This window comes from Meleagris gallopavo, chromosome 6, assembly GCF_000146605.3.
Source record: "Meleagris gallopavo isolate NT-WF06-2002-E0010 breed Aviagen turkey brand Nicholas breeding stock chromosome 6, Turkey_5.1, whole genome shotgun sequence".
Taxonomy (NCBI): Eukaryota; Metazoa; Chordata; class Aves; order Galliformes; family Phasianidae; genus Meleagris; species Meleagris gallopavo.
In genome coordinates, this window is record NC_015016.2 from 49,853,774 (window position 1) to 49,862,729 (window position 8,956).

The following is an 8,956-nucleotide window of genomic DNA, read 5'->3' on the forward strand; positions in this document are numbered from 1 at the left end:
AAAAAACAAAAAACGTTAAGCATGAGAATTATCTGGAGAGAAATAATTCCACTTTGTTTGCTCATTAGCAGTTATTTGCCTAACATTTTTATTGATTTAGAGTATGATTCATACTCTACTCATGGTTCATTGGATTCACTTCTTTGGTATTTCACTTCAAAACTGCGAGGCCAACTATTTGTTCACGAGAGGACTTTGGATTTTTGTTCATTAAGCATAAAACTCAAATATGCCTGATAGGATACATACTGCACTGCTTAGAGATGATTATTTTTGATGGGTGACTGTGCTCATATGTCACAATATGGAAATAGAAATTAAACAGCATGGGGGAAAATAACTGGGGGATTGGGGTGGGGGTGAGGTAAACCAACAGTCAGCTGACAATATAGGCTTATAATGAAGTTTTTCTAGTTACGAGAACAGCAGTGATTTCTCAGTTACTTCCTTGTTGCGTGGCTGAAGAAAACACAACTGTGATTTTATTTATTTATTTATTTATTTTGAATAGCAGTCTTCAAGTTAAATCTGATCGCTGGAATTCTGCTAGGGAATTACTTTGGCATCTAAATTAGTGCGTGTAAATTATGCATGCACGAGCACAAGAAATAATTTTGTGTTCATAACAGCCAATTGTACATTCAGATGAGTGTTTGCATGCATAGTCATCCATTTGGAATCAGGCCCAAACTAAATTAGAATTAACAGCATGAGCTAGTTCCAGAATTTAGCTCTCGGTCTATTTATAATAATGTAATATGCGTTAAAAATACCCCCCTCTGCAGAGTGCATTCTGCAAAGGCTGTTATAGCCAAAAACCCCACGTAGCTGCAACAGTCACACCCATCAGGTAAACACGTACATTGGAGATTAAAGGCTGGTACAGCAAGTAGAGCTGACATCAGCATAAGTTTGGTGCACGTATAATGTGAGGAAACAGGCTGGACTGCGTTGCAGGGAATAGATACGGATGCCCCAAGCACCTCTTCATCTCAGCCTCCTCCAATCCATGCTGTGTGAGTAAGGGCTGTGCAAATGAGGAGATGAACTAGTTCTAGGAGACAGCCACTTCTGCTCAAAGCCCCCAGGATGACTGCTTACGCTTTAAGAGCCATAATAGCTGCCAGCCACTTTGGGCCCCGGGGTGAGATCCTGATATGTTGCGCAGCATTCCACAAGCATGCCTGATGTCTTGTGTCAACTCAAATGGCCAGGCTTGAAGAGAAGTGCTGGAGGAGCGGGGCAAAACACTGCCTTCTGGTTTTTACAACCTCATGGGCATTGCTTCCCTTTCAGTACTTAGCGTCTTCTGCTGCCCGGGATCCCAGTCTGTTTGGTGAACAAGGATTAGGACTGAGTTGTTCATCCCCTGCAATGTGTATCCGCAGGGCACAGGCTCAGTCCCTCAGTCCTGTCTGTCCCCACCACTCATGGTGAGGCAGGGACATGTTCTCTAGGGACAAAACTTGCCTTGGTTCTAACAGATTTGGTGTTTGGACTCAGACCAGTTGCACAAGGCAGAGACCAAACTGTATTTTCCGTGTTTGGAGGACAATTCCAACTATGCTTTTAAATCACACCACAGACTTTCAGACCTTCTTAATGTCAGAATTGGAAAGACCACTCAGCTGTCTTAGAAAGATGATTTGATGCAGTAAAAAGTGTACCAAAAGAACAGAAGCATACATCAAAACAAGAGGTGATCTTATGTAATGAGTTTTATTAAGATCAAGGGGATTAACTCCTGCCTGTGTCAATAAAAAGAAATTAGAATTTTGAATCTGATCTTTATTTTTTATCGTGAAGTAGTTAATGTTCTATAGGATCAAATGATTCTGCATGAAATGTTGGCATCAGATGGAATACTGATCCTGTTACCTTAGCTTCTAACGTAACCCAAACTGAGTATACAGAAAGGTTTTTTAAATCAGATTTTTAAATGCTTTTATTAATTTGCAAAACCAAACTATGTGTCTATAAGAAGCTTTTGCAGGGTTCTTGATAGCTCTGCAGTTATAGAAGTGATCTTAAGCAATTTGAGCGAGAGGACAAGTGGAAATCAATCAGTTCCTCCTCATAAAAATAAAAATAAATTCATTACGTACTTGCATATTGTTTTGGGGTAAGACTGTCCTTTAAATTCTCAGGGTTACAGAAGATGATGAATCGTAGTCAATTATGTAACTTGTTTTGAAAGTATTATTTATCCTCGAATAGTTTTGTGACTTTGCCCCTTGTTCTTAGTCCAGGATGGGAAATAGGGATATGGAAAGTAGAGGCAGAAACGTTCTCTCACAGATATCTTTCTCTAATATCGGTCTACTTGTCAAAGAGGGTTTGTCACTTAATTTCAATTTTTGAAAGAAAAAGAAAGTCAGTGGCTGTTATGGTTATGGCATTAAGACTTGGCTTTGGTTTTTCTTTTTTAAATCTACTGTCCTTTTTTATATAGGGCAAAACTAATGAGGAAGCAAGGTGTAATTAACAGGGCCAGTATTTCACCCTATAAGAAGTTATTAGCAAATTATTATCAACTTTAGCAGTAGAGAAATTTCACACTATTACTTCCTAGGTCTTATTAAAAATAAGAGGGCATAATCTATTGGAAGTAACTTTCTCATCCAATTTGTGTATTTAAGACCTTAGTAAATACCTCAAGAAAATGAAACATTAGTGATCTGACCCTGTTTGGTTGGGAATTATCTAAGTGACCCCTGTTTAAAAATTGTACTTCGTCTTGCTGTTTCCATTAGAAAATATTGCAGGGTGAAGAGTGGGAGGTTCGTGGTCTAGGTAGGACTTGCTGGATTGTTCCCTTTTTCCTAGTGGCCAGGTTTCCATGAAAATAAGCTCTTTTTTTTTCCTCCAGTGAATGTTTCCTCTGCTTCAACTCTGTCTGCTGGTGTCTTCTCCTATCTTCCTGTCTGATTCATTATCCTATTTATCACTTTTATTAAGTATGAAATTCTCTTTCACCTATAGTAAACTTGAAATGCTGTGGAAGTGAAGTGCTGCATAAATCAGTGATTAATTGTGTTCAGTAACCATTCTGGCGTTGTGCTTTATTTATGTAGGAAATATCAGCTTGTTGAGATGCTGAGCTTCCTCATAACTGCAGAGCTGGCACCAGTTACCCACTTGTCCCCAAGAGCAAGCTTGCTGAGGTCTCTACCCAAGACATTTACTCAGAGCAAGTTGAAGCCAACCACTGACCAAAAGTAATGCTCCTCATTTAGGATATTCTGTTTTCCAAGGAGGAAAGAAGTTTTTCAGTCTCTTTTTTTGTATTTTCCATTAACAACTTGGAACTTGGTCTGTGAATATTGCTTTGAAGAAGTGAATGGTACGATTCTCAATAAGATCCTGTGAGGTGCTATTGTGCTAACTTTCTCCAGTGTGTTTATAAGGAAGCAAATAAAAGTCTAGCATATCATACCCTGGCCTGGAGCTTTTAGAATCCTTTTCATATAGTGTATCCCGCCCCCAAACACCACATCTTTACCATAAATTCCATGTTTTGCAGTGAACTATCCAGAAAAACCATTTAATACAGTAATAAATTAATTTCTTTGGCATAGGAAGAGCCAGTTTGCTATTATGGCTTGTTGTTGTGTCTGTAGTGAAAATAGGATGAAATGGAAGCACATTAATTCCACTGAAATAATAGGAGAGCTGGGCCTTCATCAGTGATTAGGAGAATGCAGCATTAAGATTTACAATGGTTTAGAAATGAGCCAAAGGATGTAGCATTTATCGGTTAGAGCAGAAGCTTGGTATTGCTGGGCTTGCTTTCTTTTTTCCTCATTTTTGACAATTAAATGTGAGCTGTAGTTTGCAGATAGTAGTCATTGCACTGAGCAATTGGGAGAAGATATTTCTGGTGCTGGTAATAGATAGTTGGATGTTTCTCTGTCAAAATTCATCAGATCAGTTGAGGAGATTGCCAGCTCCAGAGATGTACAACAGCTATTTGTTACACTTGAAGCATGCTGCTTTGCAGGCATAGGCTTTAGTGGCTTGTTGCAGTCAGCGAGGAATAATGGCATTTAGGCAGTACTAAATAAAGTTTTCTGTCTTGAACCTTTTCCTGCTGTAAGTCTAATAGATTTAAAGACCTACTCGTACCAAATAATGTAGTAGTTTGCTGCATAGCTGTCTTGCTGTTCTTTCAAACCTTTCTTCTCTCATCTCCCCTGTGTTTAGCAAAAGAATGCTTCTAGATAGACCCTAACATTGAGTTTGCAAATACAGGGTTTTAAAGGCATTAGGATAAGATATACAAATACTTATTCTTTGCTCACGGTTGTTTCTTTGGGAGATGAGCTGGTTTCCTTGTGTATTCCTGGTGTATGATATTTACAGCATGTTCAGTGGTAAACTCCATTTAGCAAGTATTCTATCTGCTGATCAGTTAGTACTCCACTGATCCTCTAGGATGGCAGTTCAGATCCAACTTCATTTCACAAGTGGCTGACGGACGGCGTTAAACTGTTTTCCTGCTTACTCAGTGTACTGCCAAGTATCCACATCACTGGGAAAATCATGATTGTCAGCGGGAGACTGAAGACTTGAGGCCAGGCCCTTCAACCAGTTGTTAATTATAGGATATTGGAGCCAGTGGAGTGACAAGAAATTATCTGTCTAAAGATGTGCCGTTGTGCACATTTCGGCCTCATCAAGCATAATGTTTTCTGTTAGGGCCAGCACTGAGGCCTGGTGGCAATGCTCTGGGAAGGGGTAGGCTGCTGCTGCTCTTGCAACTGCCCCACAACCGGCAGGGGTATTTGTGCCTGGTTGTTGGACCACTGATCTCTGCCATCAGCATGAAATTTCCTTAATAAGAGAAAGAAAATGTCATTGCTAACAAAAATATTAGGTAACAAGTGAGCGTATGCCGTATTTCACCACGCATGAGAAGAGGATAACTAAGGTTGAGCATAAAGAAACACATCAACCCTAACTTAGACTTATCCTATTGTTGCAATAATGCCAACTTGCTTTAGTTTTCATTGTCCATAGCCACAGTGTCATATATGTAGAAAAGAAGTTTGGTGAGTAGCCTGGCAAAATCTGGAAGAGGCAGGATAAGTTGCCAAGGGGACCCACTTTCTAGAAGCTCACTAAAGCAGGATAGATTTTGTGCTCTTTCAGAACTGGATCCCTCTGGAGAAGGGAAATGAGGCTGGAACTAGACTGGTTGCAATTGGTTCAGTAGGAGAGGAGGCTTTCTGGAGCTCATTCGTGCTCCAGTGTTTCATTCCCTGGAACTTTGTTGCAATGTCCTTTGTTAGACTAGATGAGCCTCACTTTTTATCTATTTACAACATAACTGGAAGGATCCTCTGGCTACAGAGCGCGTTTTGTTGGCGGTATATTCTCTCACTCTGTCTCCCTCCTGTTTTTACTTTGCTGGCTCCCATTTCTGCAGAGTATATCATACAGCAAATGTACACCATCAGAGGAATTCATGACCGGTAGAGACTATTCCTGTCATCTTCCCCTCCACAACAGAAGCTCGGCATCACTGTTGATCAGACTTCACTGCCAACATACCTGCAATGTGTGCCCCATCTTCAGTAAATCTTCACAGCATCCTCCTTGCAGTCCTACCTGCTTGGCAAATAAATGGAACACTGCATCATCCAGGTTTTGTTGCTTCTTTTTAAAACTCCTTCTTATCACAATATCTGTACAAAATTGGACAGACAGTTGGGCTCAGTTTGTCCTGAGACCATGATTTACTACTACAGTACATACTGTTTCCTCTTCCGTTTTTCTTCCTCTCAAGCACTTGGTGGGTGGCTGTCTCTAAGATTTCACTGTGTTGGGGGCAGAAATCATGTTCTTTGTTCCACACATGTCTCCTTGCTACATGGATGGTCTCGGTTCAGAACCTGCTTCTAAACCACAACTTAAGGTATCAGCATTTTGAGTAATGTTAGCTATTTGTTGTTACAGCTATCTGATGCTTTCCAAGATAGGGTTGCAAATTGAGAACAATGTTGTAGATTAACAGAGTAGCAGATGGAAGATCTCACCTGAATATGGCATGTGGTTGTTGTTACCTTATTAATTTTTGTGATATGGAACAATTGGAGGTTTTATTTTTACATTAATATGTACAGATCTTTTGTCTTTGCTTGAGAAAGCTGGAGTGCTTTCTGCAACAGATGTAACTAATTTTGAGACAAATTTCAGGCAACTGAAGTTTATCTCATAGAATTGAGGTACTATCCTAATTCTAACAACCCTCTGTAAATCATGTCCCTGAGCACCACATCCAAACAGTTCTTAAACACATCCAGGGATGGTGACTCAACCACCTCCCTGGGGAGTCTATTCCAGTGCTTTTAACAATCTTTCTGTAAAGAAGTTTGTCCTGATATCCAACCTAAACTTACCCTGGTGCCACTTGAGGCCATTTCCCCTCATCCTGTCACCAGTGAGAAGAGACCAGCCCCGCTCAGCTGCAATCACTTTTCAGATACTGGAAGAGAGCCATAAGGTCTCCCCTCAGCCTCCTCTTCCCCAGAACTGAACAGCCCCAGTTCCTTCAGTCTCTCCTCATAGGCCATATTCTCCAAGCCCTTCACAGCCTTGTTGCCCTTCTTTGCACCTGCTCCAGCACCTCCATGTCCTTTCTGTACTGAGGTGCCCAAAACTGAACACAGCACTCGAGGTGAGGCCTCACCAGTGCCGAGTACAGGGCAGGATGACTTCCCTGGTCCTGCTCCCCACACCATTCCTGATCCAAGCCAGGATGCCATTGGCCTTCTTGGCCACCTGGGCACACTGCTGGCTCATATTCAGCTGACTGTCCATCAGAACACCAAGGTCCCTTTCCATCAGGCAGCTTTCCAGCCACTCCTCCTCAAGCCTGCAGGGTTTCCTGGGGTTGTCGTGACCAAAATGCAGGACCCGACACTTGGCCCTACTGAAACTCACCCAGTTAACTTTGGCCCCTTCATCCAGCCTATCCAGGTCCCTCTGTAGTGCCTTTCTCCCCTCTAGCGGATCACCACTCCCTTCCAACTTGGGCAAATAAATAAAAATAAAAGGGCAAGCAAGTTTAGTAAATAAGAGCATTTTTTGGTAGGTGAGCTGACAGCATGCCTCAAGAATAATCAATCAGTGGATGACTTAACATCAATAATTTCAGCACACTGTAATGTGCTTCACACCCATCCTACAATGCATTGTGTGGCGAGAACAGTTTCTGCTGAATGATTATATTTTTTTCTTCCAATAGGAAGAGATCAGGAGAAGGTATATGAGTTGTGAAGGAAAAAATTGCTTCTGATGCTGTAAAATTTGGTTCACCTGTTATTTGTTTGACATTGGTTTTCTCTTCTCCCCCCCCTGAAAATTTCTGTTCCCAAAGATATTTCAGGTGGTGAGGTTTTCATCCGTGTAAACCCACATTTTCTTCAGTTTCCCTCTTAATATACTGAACTAGGTGTAACTGTCCCTTCCTTGGTGGGGATGTCCCCCTTCTTTGGACCTTTCTGGATCCTGTGTTTGTCTTCTCTCAACACATTTCATTACAATTCTTTGTTACGTCATACCTCTCAGTTTCTTGTGTATTTCAAGAATGTTTAGTTCAAACTCTCCCATCTTGTTTAATATCTTCACCCCTCTCTATTTCCCCTCCCTATTTTCTTGCCTTTGTCTATTTCCTTTACTCTCTTTGGTGTTTTTTCTTCAAACAATCAAATTAGTTTGTTGTTTTGTTATCTTTTTGCACAGACATGGCCATATTACCATTCATGCTGCTTCCTAAACATGTTGTATGGTACCCTTCCGGAATTTATGGACAACTCATGGCTTGTCCGGCCATGTTCACCTCCACCGTGTTGCTTTTGGGGAAAACTGCTGTTGGTTTTAAGTTCAAGGAGTGATGTGATTATGCTGGTTGTACACTCTGATTATGCTGATTGTATGCTCTGTGTCTCCTCTCAGCTTGACTTTACACATCTGTCTTTTTCAATGTTTGGAGCAGAGACGTGGCTTTCTTCTGGATTGAAAATTGCTTAGGGCAGGTTGTGCCTGATGTTCAGAATAAGTATTAATTTGTTAATTATGTTCTAAGGAGTTCACCCTGGGGAAGTGCTTCTGCCTAATTCTGTAATCAAGGACACATACTGATGACAGAGAGCTGGGACTAGTTGTCAGCATGAAGGGGTCTGGGACTGTGCACTGGAAGAGTGAGCCAGATGATGCTGAGGACTACAAATGGGATTCTGCATGAGTGCAGAAGATGTTGCTATGCATTTGGGAGCTTTTGCTGAAACCTGCTGCTCTAAGCTGGGAAGTTATCAGCTGGAAACCACTGGGAAGCATGAGAACTACTCATTTGTAAGCTTAATCTAAGTTGTGAAGGTACAAAGGAGGTAAACACAGTCCTAGGATGCCTCAGAAAAAGTATTTCCAAACAGGGAAGTATTATTGGCCTCACACAATGGTCATTAATGAGGCCTTGTTTAAGACACTGCTAATGGTTTTTATTAATGGTATTTGAGAAGGATGGCTTGAAACTGAAGCTTGCAAAGACAAGGCTATTGGGGATGATCTGGGGAATGGAGAGCCTGTTTCATGTGCAGAGGCTGGAAAAGGTTGGTTTGCTTAATTTAGCAAAGGAAGACCTGAGAGTATTTATATGTGTGTTTGTGTATTATTATTTTTTTTCTATGAATATATCATGTCAAAAAATAACTTTTTAAGCTGCAGAACAGACAGGTGTAAATTGGTTAGGAATACATTTGGGTTGGAGTTAAGAAACAAGCTTCTGACTATGAAAGCACTCAAACCCTAAGCAGGCACTCAGTGGGAGCCATGAGGGTGCAAGAAGTGAAGATGAAACTCAGTAGTTTCATAAAAAGAGATTGTCTATAGCAAGGCTGCTCCTGAGGGTGGGGCGATCAACTGAGGTTTATGGCCTTTAGGGCTTACAGATGGT